Here is a 22,792-nt window from a genome sequence, read left to right on the forward strand (position 1 = left end):
AATTTGAAACTAGGATTTTCTGTCCCTACACTTGGGGTGGCACTTGTGTCCAGCACTTCTGCTTACATTCCATTGACAGAAACTGATCATTTGGCCTCGCCTTAATGCCAAGGAGGCTGTAAAGTAGTTCTATGCATCCCAGGAGGGGAATGCAATGGGTTACTGAACTCAAATCTGTCTGTGCCACATGCCCTTAATGGATTCTTTTGGGAATTGTCGAGAAAAGACTGTTCATCTCTCCCCTCATTGCTAGACAGACTCCTCACTCACATCTGTGATGAAGCATTCTTTCCTGTTGAAGATTTCTCTGTCCTTCCTGGGTATACCCTCCTGTTGTACATTCTCCTTGTACCAGATGCCACAACTGCAGTTGTACCTGTCTGTGCATGACTAGATCATGTTGGTCTCTTCCCTTAGACGCTAATCTTGATGAGGGCAGAGACTGGATTTGTTCCTGCTGATTTCTTTATGTTTTCCCAATGTCTAATGGGTAGTGGATGCTCAATAAGTGGTCATTAAATGAATGGATAGAAATTATTTAAGATGGTGTATCTGTTTGCTAGCCTGCCATACCAAGTACCAGAGGTTGGGTGGTTTAAACAATAGAAATCTATTTTCTCATGGGTTTAGAGGCCCAGAGTCTAAGCTTACAGTGTCTGCAGGTATGGTTTCTTCATAGTTCCCTCTCTTTGGCTGGCAGATGGCGGTGGTTTCCCTGTGTCTTCACACAGTCTTTCCTGTGTGTGTGTGTGCATTCTTTTTCTTTTTTCTTTTTTTTTTTAAGATTTTATTTATCTATTTATAAGAGACAGAGAGAAAGACAGGGGCAGAGACACAGGCAGAGGGAGAAGCAGGCTCCATGCAGGGAGCCCAATGTGGGACTCAATCCTGGGATTCAGGTCCACACCCTGGGCTGAAGGCAGGCACTAAACCACTGACCCAGTAGGGTGTCCCAACATGTTTATGTGTTCTGATCTCCTCTTCTTGTAAGGACTCCAGTCATATTGGATTAGGGCCTACCCAACAGTATCATTTTAACTTAATTATCTCTTTAAGAGACATTATCTCTTTAAGGGCCTCTGTTTCCAAACGTAGTCACATTTGGAGGTGCTAGTGGTTAAGACTTTAACATATGAATTTGGAGAGTGCACAACCATCCCCGTAACAAATGTGTTACTCATGTTTGGATCTGAAAACAAGTCTAAGAATTGGTGACCTGTTCAGGTTCCTCCTGGATTTAGTGGGTTAAACTTCTATCCTTATCTCTTCATTTTTCATTTCTATTCCTGGTATCTTCTCTTCCAGTCAATTCTTTATCTGCCCCTTTGACCCAAGGGGTTGGCATGGGATCTGACTCTCTTTAATGTTTGGATCATTACCTTTCCTTTAAAGGATGGTTCTATTCTGCATATATATTGTTCAGAGGGCTTTTCCCTGATATCACTTGAGAACAAACATGTATATTCCCTATTTTACTAATGAACGATAAAGCAAGTTGTTTATACAGCTTATTGAGATAGTTTAAAAAATAACCATGCCTTCGGAATATGTAATAAGCTCCTTTTCACAAAACTTAATTTTTTTGTGTACTAAAAGCTTTCATATTACTTAGAGAGCCTTTCCAGAAATCCTGTAGCTGGTTACAGAAGGAAACTTACTGGAACTCCAAACTGACTCACAAACACTGAATGCTAATGTCTCTTTGCATCATTTTCTACTTGAACTGGAAAGAACTGGAAATCGCAGTATGGCTGGCAGTCCCGTACCCACATCCTCCCTTCTTAGGATCAGCATGAGTGCTTCAGATAAGGGAGGAGTTTTTAGACTTTTGATTGTTCAGAGTCTGGAAAGTCAGGCCTGCTGGGGTTTGTCCCTGGCTAATGACACCACAATGTAACATTGGAATTTCTGTAACTCAAGAATTTCTCCCTAGACTCCTACTCTTGAAGCTGTTTCCTTTCTCACTCTTTTGGGGTGATTTATGCACCCCTCATGTGCTATTGTAAGCCTTAAAGACTCAAGATGATAGGAAGGGCTCGACAGAGTCCAATTCACAGAGAGGCGTTTGCTGCTATTGGGAATTCCATTTATGTGAACAACTAAGATATGTGAAATCCCATCTGCCTGTCATTATTATGATAATGAAAGGTAGAGTGGGATGATATTTCCCTTTAACTTTACTTATAGAAGAACATATTAAACATATGTCCCTCTCAATATTTATCTCTACAAGCAGGGACTCTGTATGCTCTCTGATATCTACCAGGAACCCCTTACTCAACATTTTCTTTCCCCTCTGGGCACAGTTCACATGCAGAATTAAGTCTGTATACATGGGATACATATGTGTATGTGCATCTATATGTAACCATGTAAGTGTTGAGGAATACAAAGAAAGGTTTCTCTTTTTCTGGCTAGAAATCACTAGTATCAATTTATCAGGGCAGGGCTTTCTTTTTTCTTTCTTTTTTGGGTCATTTTTCACAAGTAGATACTTGAAATTATTGTATTCAGATTGCTAACTTCCCCAACCAACCCTCTAGGGGAGAAAAAACTCTCAAACAGGAGTGCTCTCCATTTTAATGACTTATTTTCCCCTCTTGAGGTGTGTTATTTTTAGGCTCATCAATTTTAAAGTAGGAATATTTCTTTTAAAGCATTAGGGTACAATAAAAGATGGTATTTTGATACCATTTTGGGGAAAGCTCTTGGATCCCAACACTGTCTCTGAAGTAAGGTCCATGTAATCAATGATTATATAACAAAGCAAAAGCAAAGGGCCAAACAACATAGAATATTAAACTTTCCTTCAGGGCACTGGGTGTCATGAGGGATTAGCAAAAGTCCCCTTCTTATGAAAGACTGCAAATGCAAAAGATGGAGTTTGGTTCATTGATAAACAAAAATAATAGTGATCAGGACAATGAGAAGGTGCTGTGCAGGTACACAGGATCATCAGGCCAGAGTTTTAAGCACTAATAGCTTTACTCCTGCATATTCTGTCAGTGGATAAGCTTTGTACTTTCAGTTTCAGTGACACTTTGAAGGTCTTTGCATTCATTAAATTTTTATATACTGCTTTTCTTTTCCTTTTATTCATTTGGTTTTCAGCACACTAAGAAAGGAACAAGTTTATTGATACATTGCCCAATAAAATCCACATCTGTTGCAACACCATGCATATATTCTATTAGCATTCTCATTTTAAAAAAATCAATTCATCCATAGACATTCATTTCTAGCACTGAACATATGATATTAAAGGGCAAGTTCCCTTTCTATAAGAGAAAAGAATGTTAGAAAATGACTAAATTTCAGAGTAGGGAATTCACAATGATCAATTTCTGTTTCAAAATCATCAGGTAAAAATTAAGTGCCTAATAATGTATCTTAGGAATAAGCCAGGGTTGGTCCTTAAGACACAGAGACATAAACTAATATGTACCGATAGTTCTAACAGTTTAATTCAGAGGAAAGGATCCCTGTGTGCAGATAAAACCCATTCTGCCTCTGTAAACAGATAGTAGCAGTGCCCTTGTCAGAGTCCTCTTCCATTCAGGAAAAACAGTGAACAACTCCTGGGAAAATAAGTACTCCAAATGGATCATTCTTCAAAATGAAGGGCAGCTCCCCCTCCCCACCCCCCTTACCCCCCACCCTGCCTGCCACTTTCTCATGAGGCATCTCTTCCCTTATGTTGGGATTTTACACTTGCTGTTCTTGATGGCACACGTGTTCTGCTTCCACTTTTGCCAAATCCCTCTCCTGAGCTTCTGCAAGAGTAGTTAATCTACCTAACAGCATTTTGATTAAACAAGAAGATCATCTGATCTTATCTGGGGACAAGAAAGTGGCATGAACAAAGGCTCTGTTTATGTCTCTTTTTCTAAATGATTTTCTAATTTGTAGGAAAGTCTCCAAGTAGTGTCTGCTAAGGAGCTGTATGCTGTGGCCTTCTGTTTATCTAGGTTAAAGGCACACAGAGCTTTCTGCAGTCCCTTGCAGTGATCTTCTGAATTTATTGAAACATGATATTCAGGCTCAGGAAAAACAGTTTTGAGTTTACATGGTTAAACGAGTTGTATTATAGCAGGAAGAAAAGATTAAAAATAAATTCTGATTTAGTAGGGTCCTTTGTAAGAGGAAATATCAAGAAGAGGCTATTTTTTTATTATAACCCCGAACATAGGAGCCAGAAAGCTGTTGGAAAGGATTATGGCTTTTGTCTTTTAAATGTATTAGTTGCAAACTGGATTAGCTCTCCTTATCAGTTTTTGATTGAAAAATGCCCTTGTAATGACAAAACCCTCCATAATAAAATGCCATGTTATACCTATCAGTGGTAGGTTAGAAATAAATCTTTGAAGAGTGAATAAGGACACCGAATTTCCCAAACTGAATGTAAAAAATCAAACTGAAGAAATGCTAATTGATTTTCAAATTTATCTGCAAGAAACTGTGTGAGATTAATGTATATTAGTAATATATTCAATGAATCATACTTGTTGAAAATAAGATTTATGAAACTAGAACACTTTGAAAAAAAATCTAGACATGTGATAGCTTTACAGTTGACCTAATGAATAATTATTATCCAGTCTCTCACTTTTAATATTCTTCCTTGAGGTTACCATTAAGCACAATAATGGCTTCATCTCATTCAGGCCTCCCTGTGTCTTTCCACACTGACTCTGGATTTGGTCATATGACTTGCTTTAGCCAGTAGGATAGCAGCAGACGTGACACAGCTACTTGACATTTACTTTTTCAGTGGATTTTCCCTCTTGCTTTTTCTTGGAACCTATCAAGTGAAGGATTCCACTCTGATCTGCTAGAATCAATATGATCTGCTTGAATGACTGTATGGTGGGGAATAGAGATGCCCACCCAGGGTTGGCCAGCCCTTAACTGGCTCAGCATCTGATAGCAGAGAGCTGACAGGAGAGAGCCCCAGACAAAAAAAGCAAAACACAAGTTATTCTCTCAACCTGTCACTCCACTAGTTAATCTTGTGGAGATAAGAGAGCCATGAAGGCTTTTCAACCAAATGGGAAGGGGTGACTTTTTTTTTTTTTAAGATTTTATTTATTTGAGAGAGAGAGAGAGAGAGAAAGAATGAATGAATGGGAGAGGCGCAGAGGCAGAGGCCTAGGAAGAAGCAGACTCCCCCGCTGAGCAGGGAGTCTGATGTGGGACTCAATCCCAGGACCCTGGGATCATGACCTGAACCGAAGGCAGATGCTTAACTGACTGAGCCACCCAAATGAGAAGGGATGATTTCTCATAAGGACCGTTACTCCTTCCTTTCTTAGCTATGTCTACCATGCACAGAATCTTCATCTAGTAGGTACAGATGGTGATGCTGCTTTCTGGTCATCTAGTGAACGTTCTAGACAGTTTTTGAGCTTTGTGAGGGTTTAGCCCCTTCAGGACATTTCGTTTGGGGCTAGGAGGAGGGCTAAGTGTGATGAAAAGAATGATTCTCTGATGAAGAGAAAACTGAGTTTTCAAAAGAAAGTTGTATTAGAATAGAACACACACACTTTTTAAAAAAATGTACTGTCTTTTGACCTATAAGGGCCCAGATGTTATGCCCATGAAATCTAAAATATTTACTGTTTGGCCTTTCTATCTTTATAGAGCACTTTGTTAACCCTTGATTTAAGTTATCAGAGTACCTATGTTTTCTCTGTGGGACTAGAAAACAAAACAAAACAAAAACAAAAACAAAAATAAAAACAAAAAAACCTTCCTTTGCAATGGGAAAGTAAGAAGCAGTTCATGATCATTTTTTATTTTCCTTGAAATTCAATAGGTCTTGGTTCAATAACATTGTTTACCACTGATATACCTAATTATTTGATTATTATTACAAGGTTATCCTACAGGTGAAAACCAAAAATGATCTTTAGTGTTGAGAAATTCTCATAGTACCACTGTAAAACATTTACTAATGGAATATGTCTTGAATAATCAGAGGAAATTTAAAGAGTTAATGATTTTTTTTTTTTTGTCTAGAACATAAGGAAACTGATTGTATTCTCCATGGATTTATATTTAACCAAACAGAAGTCTAAGTTTGTATAATTTCCTTATAACAATAATTTAAAAAGGATGTTATAGAGGTATGAGGAGTCTGCCAAATGCACACAGAAGCCTGATTTTAATAAGACTAGTTTTAAATTATTTACTGGAATTTTTATTGGATCGTAAGATAAGCAATGAAAATTTAGCACGTCCTAGACAGTGCATACTGCAGGTTTAAAAAAAGTTAACAGAAGAAGGAATGGAAAAATACTCAATCTCTTATCATGTAAATCTTTTCTTTTAGTTATTCAACTAGGTCAGGACAACATATTGGTTTGGCAAACAAATTTTTCTCACGTTTATTGTCTTTAACACAAAGCCAAATACCTTGACTCCTTAACAAGCAGCTTTAAACTCAGGTTAAAAGAGGAATATAAATAATAGTGAAAGGGAATAGAGGGGAAGGGAGAAGAAATGGGTAGGAAATATCAGAAAGGTAGACAGAACATGGAAGACTCCTAACTCTGGGAAACGAACTAGGGGTGGTGGAAGGGGAGGAGGGTGGGGGGTGGGGGTGACTAGGTGGCGGGCACTGAGGAGGGCACTTGACGGGATGAGCACTGGGTGTTATTCTGTATGTTGGCAAATTGAACACCAATAAAAAATAAATTTATTAAAAGATAAAAAAATAAAAGTAAAAAATAAAAAAAAAGAGTCTTCTGTCTCTAGACAAGTATCTAACTGAGCCATTCTTCCACTGAGAAATAGTAACCTACAGGTTCAAGAAGCACAATGATCCCTAAACAGGATGAATGTAAAGGAAAAGCACATCTGTGAAATTATAGTGTAAATAGTGCATATTGATTTAATTAAATACTATGGTATAAAGATGTGAAGAGGCAGGTATATCTTGAGATCATAGGATGAGAGCTGAGTTTTCATCTTCAGTGAAACTCAGTACAAGATGTCTAGAACTGATAAGTGAACATACAGAACTATGAACACTTATTTAGAAAAACTGAGTTACAAGGGTGCTTGGGTGTCTCAGTCAGTTAAGTGTCTGAATCTTAATTTAGCTCAGGTCATGATCTTAGGGTAGTGAGATTGAGTCCCGTATCAGGCCCCATGCTCAGTGGAGAATCTGCTGGAGATTCTTTCCCTCTGCCCTCAGATCCCCTTGCTTGTGTGCTTGCTCTCTCTCTCTCTCTCTCAAATTAAATAAATAAATAAATAAATAAATAAATAAATAAATAAATAAATAAAATCTTTAAGCACATAATAAAACAGAAAAACTGAGCTTACATATAAGAGAAAATGAAAAAGTAGAAAGTGCTCCATGTCTGAGAATTGGAAGAAGATTTCAAGGATGGAAGGGGTGAAGTGACTGGACAGCATAGTCTTTTAGGCTACATTTGAAATTTTAACCTATATATATATATATATATATATATATGCATTATTTTGATTGAGATTACATAAAATATCCCTACATAAATAAACATACAAAGTTCCAGACAATAGGGAAACACAAGAAAAGAATGGAGAATAAGTAAGATGAATGAACAAAAAAGCATCCAATCCCAGAGGAAGGTGAGATAATTCAGGGAAAAGAAGAGAACTGAGAATTAAATTCTAATTTGCATCCTTAGGGAGGTTATTGCATCCAAGAAAATAATAGGCTGCTATGAAAAACTAGCAATCAAACACCACGTAATGTTTCCCAAAAATCAGAGTATATTTAACTACTGAAATAAAAGTCAGTGAATGGGCAGTTTGTCAGTAGGGAGGAAAAACTAGGAACATCTGCAATTTATAGCAATACTGTAGAAATAGAAAATAGTTAAGAGACATGAAGAAAAATGCAGAATAGACTCAGGATAGATACATCTCTCTGAAATCATTTCCAGAAATAGAGAATATAGATAGCAGAGGAAATAAGTAATCAAAAAAATATAAAATGAAATTTCCCCAAGGCAAAGACAGAGTTCAAACTTAAATATCTATCTATACCTGAGGAGGATGGATGATTAAAGATCATACCCAGACACATTCTGAGAAATTTAACTTCTCCAAGGAAAAGAAGAAATCTTAAAACTTTCAGGAAATAGATACAAAATAAGTATATGAGATTTATTTATGAGAGTATGAAATAAATATGACATCAACTTCTTATTAGCAATTTTGGCTACCTCAAAGAATAGTCAACCTTTTTTGAATGTCACTAAGTCATAGGCACGAAGCTAAATATTTTATATGCATTAACTCATTCTCACCACAATTCTAATATTATTCTCATTTTATGAATGAGAAAGGCAAGGTACGGAAAAGTGAAGTACTTAAGTGTTAAAGGAGCTAAGATTCAGAGCCTACGTTTAATCTTCTGCCACCTGCCACCAAGGGTCATCTGGTCACACACTGAAATGAAGAAATTCCTTCAAAACTCTGAAGGGGCAAATTATATTCACCAGTCCCTCTGTGCATTGCATGTAACTAATCAAGTTTGAAAGCATACACACACACACACACACACACACACACACACACACAGAGGTATTTCTCAAATATGCATAGTGTTAGATATTGAACTACTTATATTTTACTCAACTTGAAAATATTACTATAGGACATAGGCTGATAAATGGACAATGGCAGGAACACTTAAGGGACAACACTAACAATGAGCTGGAAAAATCAAAATAAAAAAGTGTAAGCAGAGAGATAACAGGAAACTCCTTTGGCCCTGGATGCCTGAGGCATTCTCCCTCAAGCAACGCTGAGGTAGGGACACTAGGTTACATTTTTGTCCTTGTGAATCTTGTTTCACTACATACTTCTCTAGAGAATAATATTTACATAATACTAATAGTGTTAATACTTTTATTGGGTAGGAAATTTTAGAGTTAACTGTTAGAGAAAACAGGATGATTTTATTCTTTTTAAAAAAATTTTTTAATTTATTTATGATAGTCACACACACACACACACAGAGAGAGAGAGAGAGAGAGAGAGGCAGAGACACAGGCAGAGGGAGAAGCAGGCTCCATGCACCGGGAGCCCGATGTGGGATTCAATCCCGGGTCTCCAGGATCGTGCCCTGGGCCAAAGGCAGGCGCCAAACCGCTGCGCCACCCAGGGATCCCAACAGGATGATTTTAATTAAGTCACAAGCTGTGTATGTTAAATATCAACAGAATTTCTTAAACCTGGAAGGGGAGAAGAGAGCAGAAAAATGGAAGGCTGTGTACGTGCTTACCATCTCTCACACCGAGAATTTCACAAATACATTCTGAAATTGATGTGACAAAGACTGAGAGTTTTAAGTTTACCATGTAAAGTTACAACATTGAGCAATAGAAGAACAAAAATAATACTGTAAGGGAAAACAACAAATTGTTAATGTGCTGTGTTTGTTTCAAAATTATTCACAATTTTAATAGAAATCATCAGAAAAGCATAAAAACAACCAGCACATTAAAAGGAACAGAGCTCTACAAACTACTGATAGTGGTTACTTCTGAGGGTGAAATAGGAGGAAGACTAAATTTTATGCTTTAGTGTGTTTTGATTTTTCAAAAGTCTTCTCTATACCCGATATGGGCCTTGAACTCACAATCCCGAGATCAAGAGTCATATGTTCTGCCCACTGAGCCAGACAGGCACCCCTGTTTTAATTTTTTTAATCATTCATAAACATTTTTGTTAAAATACCAAAATTATTTAAAAATTAAATAAATAGTTGACCTCCACAATTAGGGGTTGATTAAATACATTGTAGTATATAGTTAGTGTAGAATCAGATGCCCCCTTGGAAAGAGCAGGATAGGTCAATGTTCTGTCATTGAAAGAGAACATTGGTTTAAGAAAAAAGAAAGTAAATTACTGTAAAAGATATAGAACATAATCCTATGTAGGTTGAAAAATATATGCTTGTATGTGTGCTTATGCATGTCTGTGTATGTATTTGCATAAAGGAACATCTAGAACAGTGAAGGAGGTGGGATTTCTACTTGTCAGTATTATTTGAATTTTATGATGATATTTTGTCCCCATAATACCATGATCGTCATTACACTCTGAAAAATGAAATGTGTTGAAGTTAAAACACAAGCGTAAGTCAGATCAGCCCCTCATGAAATAAGGTAGAGGCGGGGCACCTCAGTGGCTCAGTGGGTTAAGCATCTGCCTCTGGCTCAGGTCATGATCTCAGGGTCCTGGGATGGAACCCCACATTGGGCTCCCTGCTCAGTGGGGAGCCCACTCCCCACCCTACCTCTCATCATGCTCTGTCTCTATCTGTCTCTCTCTGAAATAAACTTAAAAATCGTAAAATAAAATAGGTAAAGGTAACATAAATACTTCAGTGATTTGGAAATTGAAGATATTGTAATTGAAAGTATCTAAAACTCTTCCTTCACTTTTCTCTTTATGTTTGACTAGGGAGATTTTGTGATTAGAATGCATTTTCTTTCTCTATGTACTCATTGAATCAATGGATTTGCTCCAGTGACAGGAGAGGTACATAACAGTTGGTATGTCCCTCTTCCAGAGCTCTGAAAATATCACACACACACACACACACACACGCACATTTCAGAGTTACTACAAAATTAATGTAACTCTCCAAAGAAATGAGCAAGACATTTACTATAGCCCTCCTCCAAGCAAGTTGCTAAATCTGTTTTAAAAAAAGTTATTCTCAAAAAAAAGTTATTATCAGTAATCTTTATAGTTTATAAACAATATACAGTCACTTAGGGCCTTAATTATCTATACACACTTTTGCCACTAACCAAGTTTAAAGTAAAAATGAGAGGAATTTGTATTTTCTTAATAGCCAGAATTGGAATTCCTCTTAAAAGAAGCTGTTTTTAATGAAATCTGTTGATAAGCTTCTCAGGGAGAAAGTGAGACCCTAAGGCACAGTTTATGTGGACCCACTGGCTTCCTGTGTCAGTTCCTATATAATGCTGAAAATTCACATTTCTGAGTCCCACCCCAAGAAACTGAACCACAGTGCCTTGGGAAGGGCAGGTGCTCCCTGAGGTTTGTCTCACAAACCTTTTCTGGAAAAAGAACGAGACCTTCTTCTATGCAAGTTGAAGGTAATCGTACAGATTCCATAGGCAGTGCGCCCCAGCTAGTATTAACTTTCTCCATTTATTCAGTAATAATCATTGAATTATTTAACATTTTTATTATTTTTTAAAACTTTTTTGTTTTTGTTTTTGTTTTTTGTTTTTGTGAATGGATAACAAAAACTGAGTTAATAGTCTCCCACCATGCTGAGTGGTGTGGGGAGGAAGCCCTTGAAGGCAGGAGAGAGCCTGGGAACTTGAGCCTTCACAGAGCTAGCAAAAGTCATAAAGAAGGCCCTGTGCCCACACGGTGTGTATTAGGGTTTCTAGCCAATTTCAAGGAGTCTGAAGACCTGAAAAGCAACTAGGTCACCTAATGAAAGCATTGCTAGCAGCCTCCTCCATTTGGTTTGTGTGGTGCCAGCTGAGGCTGTTAGGAGCTGTCAGCAGATCCTGTTGAATGCCGCTTCCTCTACAGGAAAAGTCTCAAGAGACTTGAGAGGCAGCCTGTTCCCAGCCCTAGAGATAAATGTACCATTATACCTCACCTCCATCCCTCTATCCCAGTCACAGGCAGTCTAGGCTAACGCTCTAGCCAGACAGTTCCTCCGCCCAGCTCCTCACCAGCCATTTCCGTGGAAGACAGAGCACCTCTTCTGGGAATGGGTTTTTTTGTTAAGTCCAGAAATCTTAGCTTCCTTCTTTCTGAAGTTTGAAAGGGTACAGTGCAAGTATCAGGAGAGATGAGGAATCATTTCATGCAGGCAGAGAGTGGGATTGTGGGATCGCTGATGGCCTAAAAAATCACTTGGGTATACAGATGTGAGGGCCTTATTCGAATGAACATTTGAAACACTTATTTCTTTGTGGGATGTAAATAACCATGCCATTCACGTGGCAATCTGTACACATAGGTTTGTAGAGGGAATTGATTGTGGAGATTAGGTTAGTTCAGTCTCCCTTAATTTTAACAAAAACTGAGTTCCAGAGACTCTCTTAGATTCACACATTTTGATTATAGCAGAGGCAGGATGAAAAAAATTTTAAAGTCCTTATTTTTTCTATTGAAATCAATATACAATGAGTCAGTGCATGCCTATAATTAAAACAATTTGGACAAAAAAGTCAAGAGAATACAAACATTTTCTTAATGTAAATACACTTAAATTAAACTTATAGGAGTCTTATTTTTTTTAAAAAAAATGTGTTTCAAGCAAATGCATAGATAATTCTAGCTGCATGGCAAGGGTCTCATATTCCTGCATTTTAAAATTCTGATTTAGTAGGTTGTTTCCATTCCTGTTTTGCTTGAGCTTTGTCTAAGTATTACATTTTAAAATTGATTCTATTTTCTTAGCCAGTGCCTTATAAGAGTTTCTCATTTCTCTTTCCCCAACCATGGCAGTTGCTTCCAAGATGGTTTGCTTGCTCAGTGGGTGCTGAGCACCATTGTCATCTTCTAAGACATTGTTCAGATAGTGTTATTACCCTGTTCAAAGCCCCTGGTAGTTTTATTTTGCTAAAAGATCAGTATGAAAGCCACATTAAAATTATTTCAAACCTTTCACAATCTCAGTTTATCACTCCAGAATCTGTGTGTGTGTGTGTGTGTGTGTGTGTGTGTGTGTGTCAGAGAGAGAGAGAGAGAGAGAGAGAGAGAGAGAACTCTTTCTCCTCCATTCTCAATGAAATTCCTTTCCTGGTATTCCATATATTCAGCGCTCCAGGCCCAAGGAAAAAGGTATGACCCCTGAACACATCAGATGTTATTCTTTTGTCTGCAAGGCCCTTATTTTCTCCAAATGTAGAAATCATTTCTATCCATGAAGACCTAGGTCATATTTGATCGATCTTTCTTCCTCTCTTTCATCTTTTTTTTTTTTTAGAAATTTTATTTATTTATTCATGAGACACACACACACACACACAGAGAGAGAGAGAGAGAGAGAGAGAGAGAGAGAGAGATGCAGAGCTATAGAGGGAAAAGCAGGCTCCTCACAGGGAGCCTGATGCAGGATTCGATCCCTGGTACCTGGGATCATGCCCTGAGCTGAAGGCAGACGCTCAACTGCTGAGCTACCCAGGCATCCCTACATCCCTTTCTTTTCAAGCTATTTGCCTTGCTTAAGTTTGGAATGCGTATTTTCATTTTTTTTCTGGAAAAAAACTAATGAGAATCTGATATACAGTTTGTGCGATATACATTTGTAAAATGAAATGGCTTTCTTAAAAAAATAATCTCAGATTCTTCAAAGTTGAGAAAGGCACACTTGTATTCCTCTAAGGAACTGATGTATTTGTGTTAAAAGAGGATTTATACTTTTAGTATTCTAAGACCTGAAGACTAGGGCTTAAAACCTGACTTCAGTACTTACTAGCTTTGTGATATTAGGTAAGTGCTTTATGGTCTCTTTGCCTCTGTGTTCTCATCTGAAATAGAAGGTAATAATAGTATTTATCTCATCTGGTTGCTAAAAAGATTAAAGGTGTTAAAACATATAACTCATTTAAAATAGGACCCAGCACTCATAAGTACTCAAAGATTAATAGCTGTTCTTGTTATAATGAAAGGAGAGTCAGCTGAACACATAGTCACAGCTTTTCTTCTGATGGGAAATTTCACCTTGTTGTTTTCAAATAAGTTACATCCTTTTTTAAAAAAATATTTTCATTAACAAGTAGAAATTTGTAAACTTTTACCTTGTTAAATGTAGTATGTATACGTATTATTCTAAAATCTACATCTGGAAATTCCCATTTCCAGGTATAGCCTTATAGGTCTTATTCTATTTTCTATTGATTTTGTTAGATCTTATATATGTGGTGTCTTTTATGTGCTTGACTGTCGTTTGTTGTTTGTTTTGGACAGTTCCATTTAATATTACATTCAAAAGAAAAAATACCTAGGAATAAATTTAAACAAGGAGATAAAAGACTTGTAAACTGAACACTGTAACAACTTGATGAAAGAAATTAAAGACCTAAATAAATAGAAAGACATCCAGTATGTATGGACTGAAAGACTTAATATTGCTAAGATGACAATACTTTCAAAATGATCCATACATTCAGTGCAATCCCTATCAAAATTCCAATAGCCTTTTTTTGCAGAAATGAAAATGCTGATCCTCAAATTCATATCTACTGCCAGGAGGAGTCCTATGATGATTTATTTAATATGTCAACTTGACTAGGCCAAAGGATGCCTAGATAGCTAATAAAACATTTCTGGGTGTGTCCTGAGAGCACTTCTGGAAGAGATTTAGAATTTATATCTGTCGACTGAGTAAAGGAAATCTGTCCTCATCAATGTGGGTGGGCCTCATCTGATCCCTAGAGGACCTGAATAGAGCAAAAAAGGTAAGGAAGTGCAAATTCTTGCTCTCTTCTTGAGCTCCTAGTTCTCAGGCCTGCAGACTCAGACTGAATTATGCCAGTGGTTTTCCTGTTTCCCAGCTTGTGGCAACAGGTTGGGGAACTTCTCAAGTGAGCCAGTTCCTATAATAAACCTCTTCTGCTATCTATCTTTCTCTGTCTCCTATTAATTTTATTTCTCTGTAGAACCTTAATTCAATCTTCAAAACAATGCTGTAAAAGAGTAACAAAGTTAAAGACTAATTTTTCCCAATATCAAAACATACTACAGAGCTACAGTAATGAAGATAACATAGTACTGACTAAATTAGTATCGACTTATATAGATCAATGGAATAGAACTCAGATGTATACATCTATACATATTCATATTCTTACATCTCTAGCTAATTAATTTTTGACAAGGGTTTCAAGAGCATTGTTTGGTAAAAGAATAAAGTTGGGTTCATCCATCACAGTAAATATAAAACTAACTCAAAATGAATCAACAGCATAATTGTAAGTGCTAAAGCCATAAAACTCTTAAAACACAGAGGTAAATCTTTATAAGTATAAATTTGACATTATATACTTAGATATACCAAAAGAATGAGCAACAAAAGAAAAAATACATTGAAGTTCATAGAAAATCAAAACTTTTGTATTCAAGGACATTATCTAGAAAGTGAAAAGATCATCTATAGAATATGGGAAAATATTTGCAAATCATCTACCTGACAAGGATCTACTATCCAAAACATATTAAGAACGCATATAACTCACAGCTGAAAAGTATATACCCTAATTCAAAAATGGGCAAAAGACTGAAACAGGCATTTTTCCAAAGATATACAAATGACCAAGCATATTGAAAGATGCTCAATATTCTTTTTTTTTTTTAAATTTTATTTATTTATTTGACATAGAGCACAAGCAGGGGGGAGCAGAAGAGGGAGAAGCAGGCTCCCTGCTGAGCATGGAGACCAACATGGGGCTTGATCTTAGGATCCTGGGATCATAACTCAAGCTGAAGGCAGATGCCCAACTGACTGAATCACCCAGGCACCCCAAGATGCTCAATATTCTTAGTCAATAGAGGGAAAAAACCACAATGAAATATCATTTCACATTCACTCAGATGCTTTAATAAAAAAGATGGAATATAAAAAATTTTGGCAATCAAAAAGTTGGAAAGTAACAAATGTTGGCAAGGATGAAGAAAACACGGATCCTTTTTACAACAGTTTGGTGATGCATCAAAAAGTTAAACAGTTAGCATGCTACATAGCAATTCCTCTTCTAGGTATATACCCCAAATAACTGAAAGCTGGTGCTTAGATAATATACATACCTGTTGATAGTCTCACTCTTCACAAGAGCAAAATACATTCTCTATTTATTTTGCTAACCTTAGTTTTAACCTCCTTTTAAACTATACTGTATTCATCATCATTTTTTTAATCCAGTTGAACTCTGTTCCATTGCTGAAGACAAAATCACCTCTCTCCTTTATGCTTTTCTATATCTTTAATGTCCTTATTTCATTCTTTATCTTGGAAGGTTCTGTTGATTCTTTAAGACCTTGGTCATTCTAAGTAGTATTTAGACCTCTGTAATTCTGGTCCTGTTAGTGCTTTGTCTGTATCTCTGTGATAGCATTTGTAAGTTTGTTGTATATAAACATATTTATACTTTTATTTTAACTTCTGCAACATGAAGCTGAAGATGAGTGAGCAAGACAGCAAATGGTGTCAAGAACCTTATTTTAAACATCTTTGCTTTTCTAGTAGCTAACAGGTCCTGACAGACATTCAAATATTGCTAAATGAGAAGATGAGAGAAGAGATGTATAACTTCTTAACTTTGATTAAATCCATGTATTTGCCATTTCCCTTAGTTTTCAATGAGGCTGATAGGAAGAGAGTGAGAGAATTTTTTCTCAAGGTGATAAGGTGAAAATTGGGTGTGTGAGAAAGCCTTTTGAAAAGAGAGTTTACAAAGGTAAAGTGTATCATCATCCGTTCATGCAACAAATAAGTTATTTTTAACTCTGTCTCAGGCAGAGCACATGGAGCATACTGCAACCTGGAGAATGTAAGCACTTTTTCTGAACATCTGTGCCTATTCTTAACTGAGACAAAGCAGACTTTTTGGAGTACTTTTGGAGATACTTCAATCTCTCCATTAACAAACAGAACTTCTCTTAAAACATGGACTTTGAAGGCTAAAGACTTCAAGGCCAAGTGGACCATGCCGAGACCTCTGGTTTGCAGCCAGATGACCAATCCCTGCATTTGGATGAATGATTTCCCAAGGGGCTTTGGACAGATTGGACCCAGCACTAGCACAAAGTTGGCTTGGAGGAATAAGCTCCTGGAAACTTCAATTAGTGTTTGGTATATGAACATTAAACAATGCTGAGGCTGGAAACAATACATCACACGGCAGGTCCCAGGAAATAAGCAGAAGGCTGGTAGCAGGCCAGGGAAAGGAGCCAAAATACTTGTCAAGGACAATTCCTCATGGAGAAATGACAGCAGGCTTGAGGACAGCAGGTATGACCTGAGAGGTAATGATATTAATTACATTTCAAAAATGAGGGGAGGACAGAAAGTGGTTTTTATTTGCCTATCTAATAACAGACTTTACTTTTTTGGATCAGTTTTTTTGATAGTCTGAAAGAAATGCATGTAATGAAAAATTAATTTTTAAAGCAATGCTGACATATATGAAGCATTACTACACATCAGCATTTTTACAAGTTTTTTAAAAATATTAATTGACTTATTTAGTCTTCACAGCTAACTTTTGGGATAGATATCGTCCCCATTTTTACAAATGGAGACTAGAGAAAATTGGGCAACCTATTCTGGGTCACACAACTAGCACTGATGGAATTGAACTAGAAATCAAACCAGGTAACTGGTGTCAGAGTCCACTGTCTTGAGCATAATATTGTATGGTCTCTCTATTCTGTCTTAATAATTGAGAGGGTGAGATTCACCCAAGGATAGACAGATTACCAGTGGGACATAAAGCAGAGCTCAGAAACAGACTCTGGCATATACAGAATCTTGCTATATGACAACGGTGGAAAACATATCAGGCAAAACATGACACATTTAACGTGGTGCTAAGGCAATTAGTTTTCAAATAGGGAAAATATAAATTTGGGTGCTCACCTTTCACAGTATACAATAATCCCATCCAAGAAGACTGAAGATTAAATGTAAAATGTAAAACTTTAAAACTACTTGAAAAAGATATTGCCTTTTGGGGAAGAGAACAAATTTTTTTGAAAGAAGAAACTACATGAATTTTTAAAAATAAATTCAATATTTCATTTTATCAGGGTACATATTGTAAAGTGAAAATAAAAGCTACACATTTGAAGAGGTTATTTGCCACATATAAAATCAACAAAAAGTTTGCATCTAGACTATGTAAAAAAAACTCTTATGAGCCAACTAACTAAATAATTCAAAGATATAAAAAGACATTTCATAGAAAAAATTAATGGCCAATAAATATGAAACAATTTTCAGGCTCACTATAAATCAGGGAAATTCAACCTAAACTCATAAAATCTTTCATTTCACATTAATAATTTTGGCAAAAGTTAAAATTGCTGACGGTGTCAAGATTTGGCAAGGATGTGAGACTGTGGGGAATCTTACAGACTGCTAGTGGGAATAGAAGGGTGTATTTGTATAACCACTCTACAAAACTCTTTGTTGCTATTTGGTAAATTTGAAGATCTCTAAATCCTACAACCCAGCAATTCTACCCTTAGATATATACTGTGAAGAAAATCTTGGACATGTGTACTATGTTTTTATATAAAACTACTATATAACACCATGTAATATTAGGATATAAAACAACCCAAACAAAAATTATGAAATTAATAAACAGTGGTAGACTGACAGAATGGACAATCTAGCAGTAGTAGTCCAACCTAAGGCATGGACCTATAGCTATACACATCAACATGTAAAAGCTATACAGACTTCAACATGTAAAAGCTTGTACAGACTGAATAGATGTTGAATGAAAAGAAAAAGCAAGTCACACAAGAATATAACTAATATGATTCAAGTCATCTAAAGTTTAAATACAAGAAAAACTATAAAAATGTGCTTTGGGGATTGTAATCTATTCTAAAACTATAAAGGAGAGCATAAGATTCCTATACCCAAAGGTCAGACTCATGCCTTCTTTTTTTGAGGGGGATGGGAAGGATAGCAGATTGAAACATGAGGGGGGCCAGCAACATAAGGGGCTTCAAGATTTTCTTGGTGGTGGGCATATATATTTATTACAATAATTAATATGCACTATACATACTTATATTTAGGCACATATAGTGAATGCATGCAATATAATTCCTTCACGATGCTCTTATCCTCCAGTTTGGGAGACTGACACAGGGACAGATGTGCAAATATTGTCAGAGTGTCCATGGCCTAGGAGCTTTGAAATTCTTGTCACTGGATTTATGAGAAAATTTCTTAGCTCTGTGGAGACAGAATTGCAGATGGCAATATTGGAAACAGTGAGATCTAGACACACACACTATAGTGATAATCTAGGCAAGTGATGACAGAGGCCTGGACTAGTATAGTAGAAAGGGAGTTGGAAAGAAGTGGACACATTGGGATATGTGTTGGAGGTAGTCAGTAGAATGTGCTGAATGATTATGACATTGGGAAGAAGGGGAAGAGAGGACTTAAGCCCTGTGTTTAGACTTTAGCAGTTCAATGCATAGCCGTACCATCTAATAAGACGAGAAAGGCTAGAGGACCAGCAGGTAAGAGTAGAGGTTGGATGAGGAAGTCAAGATTCCTATCTTACCAATGTTAAGTTTGAGAAGCAAATTAGATGTTCCATTAGATATATCATAAGGGTAGGTAGATTCATGAGCCTGGGTATCCAGTGACAGTTAAGGAGTGAAGATAAAGTTGAAGAGAACAATTACTTGGGTATATTCAAAAATATTTGAGTTTAAGTCCCAATTTTCACATCCGCTCATTTTCAGGGAAACTTTTAGAAGTCAGTAAGATAAAATGTGAGAAGTGTTTGAGAAATTACACAGGTAACATAAGGATAGGATTACTAATAGGCAAAGCACAGTGGACTGAGAATTAGAAAGTAGGCATTTTAGGTCTAGCTCTTCCACTGGCTAATACTAACCACCCCATGAAAGTCCTATATATTCTTGATTTGAGTTTGTTTAGCTTTAATATGATGGAATTAGAATCAGTAACTTAACTGGCCTCTATTTATCTAATGTTTGAAAAGTAAAACTTTTCTCTGTTTTGATTCCTCCTCACTGGAAAGAATAGGATTATAATTATTTAGCTGCAAGTTAATTAAACATACCAACCTTGTGATCACTTTATTCTGAAAAAATATTAAATACCTAAATGGAACATTACAATAATATCTTAATTTTGAACCAGAAAAATACTTAAGAACCAGAGTGACATTTATCATGTTAGCTTGGTGTTCTTAAAGTCTGCTAGAATGTCTTCTGTCAATCCTTGTTCACAGTATTGTAAAGACAAGGCCAGGGAGAGAATATCATGGCTACTGGGAGACTCATCTCAGACTTACCTCATTCCTCCTCAAATCTAGACCATTGCTAGGCTTAACATTCACCACTTCCTTGACTCATGGATAGTAACATCTGCTCATTAAACTTAAATTCTCTCTCTGTCTGTCTCCCTTCGTCTCCCTTCTTTCCCCTCTCCTGTCTATTAACTTCTCAAATTCTTTGGCTGGACTCTGTCCTTTGTTTCTTAGAATCCTTGCTTATATCCATAGTCCTTTTTCTGGATCTTAGAGCATAGGGTTCTCACTTCTCTACTACTTTTTCTGGTGTCATGATTCTTTTCTGCAAATGCTTGTTTTGGGTGTAGGTGAATTTATGAATGTTCATGAAGTACCTTTGCATGACATCTCTCTCTCTCTCTCTCTCTTTCTTTTCCTCCTATTCCCAGGCAGTTACCTTATGTTTCAAGGTTCCTTCTATAGCCAGTGTGCCTAGGCTGCCCTCTCACATAGTGCATGTCTAATATTGTGCTTCTCTGTTGGTACATGGAGAATATGGAGACAAATTTTATTGTTATCACTCCTTTATTTCTAAGAAAGCCAGCCCTATTATTAACATAATCTATATAATAACATGATTACCATCATCATCTTGGTAGAAGTCATAGCATCAAAGGGTTTAATTAGAGCTATTAAGTTTGCTGTGGTAATGACATGATAAGTGAGTAAAAATCACAAATACCAAGCCATTATTATCACATCTTCTTCAATGTCAAATGAGCCTTTGTGAAACCAACACTGCCATGTCCTCCATTGATTAGCATCACCTCTAAAGATGGTAATTTATTTGGAATTGATCAGCCATTAATTTAACATTTTTAAATGTCAAGATTTAAAGCTGAATGTTAAAATGGGGGACCAAAAGCTATATTTATTTATAATTGGCCTCTTAGATAAGATTTAGACATCACAGAAAGTCTTATATTCCAAATTAGTTGACCAAAAGAAGCTCAACAAGTCCTTTTGTTTTTCTACTACAGAAAAGAGAATTAACATTTTAAAATTATAGTTGACCCTTGAACAACATGAGTGTGAACTCTGTGGGTCCATTTATACATGGAATTTTTTAATACAAATGTGGTACGGTATTATAAATATATTTCCTCGTATTTTTCTTAATACTTTCTTTTTTCTAGTTCACTTTACTATAAAAATACAATATATGAATACAAAATGTGTGTTACTGGAATGTTTATGTTACTTGTAAGGCCTCTGGTCAGCAGTTGTTAAATTTTTGTCAAAAGTTGTCCATGGATTTTTGACCGTACGAGGAGTCAGTGCCCTTAACCTTCAAGTTGCTCAAGAGTCAGTCGTATTTGTATTGTTTTAGACACTTTATGCTTAATTCTCACTACAAATCTGTTATTATTTATGTTATATAGATGTGGAGATCAAAGTCCAGAAAGATTAAATAGCTCCATAGAGAAACTAAATAAAAGAACTAAGGTATGGGTATATTCATCCAACCTCAAAGCCTATTTTCTTTCTATATTCTACTGCCCTCCAAGGAGGAACATTTCCTAACACTTTACTAGGTATATTAACTTGGGAAACTTTAACTTCCTTAAGCTCTAGTTCCCTCATCTATAAGTTGGATATAAGAATAGTAACCATCCCATAGGATTGTCATGAAAATTCAATATAAAGCTCTTAGTACAGTTTCTTGGTATATAGAAGTTTCAGTCTATGTTACATGATAATTATGAGTATAATGAAGATTGTGATTGCTAGAGATTAAGCTATTCAGAAGAATTCTGGAGCAAGTAATATGGCGTTTTCAAAGGAAAACTTCATTGGTAATGTAGGAAGAGAAGAACAGGGAAGCATTTCTAAGATTTCAAGCCTGGCTAATGGAGAGGATAAGGATCTCATTATATAAAAGGGAAATGATAAGACAAGTGATTTCTTTTTGGCAGTCAAAGAAGATTGGCTTTGTTGTTGAAACTAGTGGAATCAGTGAAATAGATCAGAATGAGAACTTCATGTGTGGAAAGGAAAGTAATGGAAACAGAAACCTCTGGTATACACATTAAAGATAGAGAAAGATAGAGATAAAGAAATAGAAAACAAGTTTACAACTCAAAAGGCAAAGACCAAGCATTTGACCTATGGCCTTCAACCTGTTGATTACAAAGCAAAGTGAGCCTCTGGGAGAAAATAATTGATTTCCTGATCATATTTTAGCTCCAACTCTGCTCATCTGAAAGATGTAAAGAAATTTGGTCTCCTGACTTCCTGATCATAGCACAGAGACCAGTGATGTATAATCTGAAGAAAACTGTACTATTTTGTTCTATCTTATGGTTTTTTAAAAAATGGGATTAGAGTAACACTGGCCCATTCCTTTTTGATTTTCTTTTCATTCAGGTGCTTTAGTTTTCAAATAACATGGGGGCAGAAAGTGCTTGGTTGGAGGCTGAGGCAGGTGGTATAGCTTTTTATCTGGAGCTAGTTCCCTTGAATGATGCGTGATTGTGACTCCATCCACCTAACCTCACATGTTGAGGTTATAAAGCATATTTTATAGAGTAGAACTCACATATTATTAAGCAAATCGATGACTCAACAAATGAACAAAATATGATACAGCATGAGCCCTGGTAAAATGCTACATTTGGCATTATGGTTTTTTTAATCATTAGAGAATCAGATAAGCAGTGGGAAGAGAAAAATATTACCTCAAACTAGTAAATCTCACTAGATAAATGGATACAAGATAATGG

The sequence above is a fragment of the Vulpes lagopus genome, chromosome 1, assembly GCF_018345385.1.
Source record: "Vulpes lagopus strain Blue_001 chromosome 1, ASM1834538v1, whole genome shotgun sequence".
NCBI lineage: Eukaryota > Metazoa > Chordata > Mammalia > Carnivora > Canidae > Vulpes > Vulpes lagopus.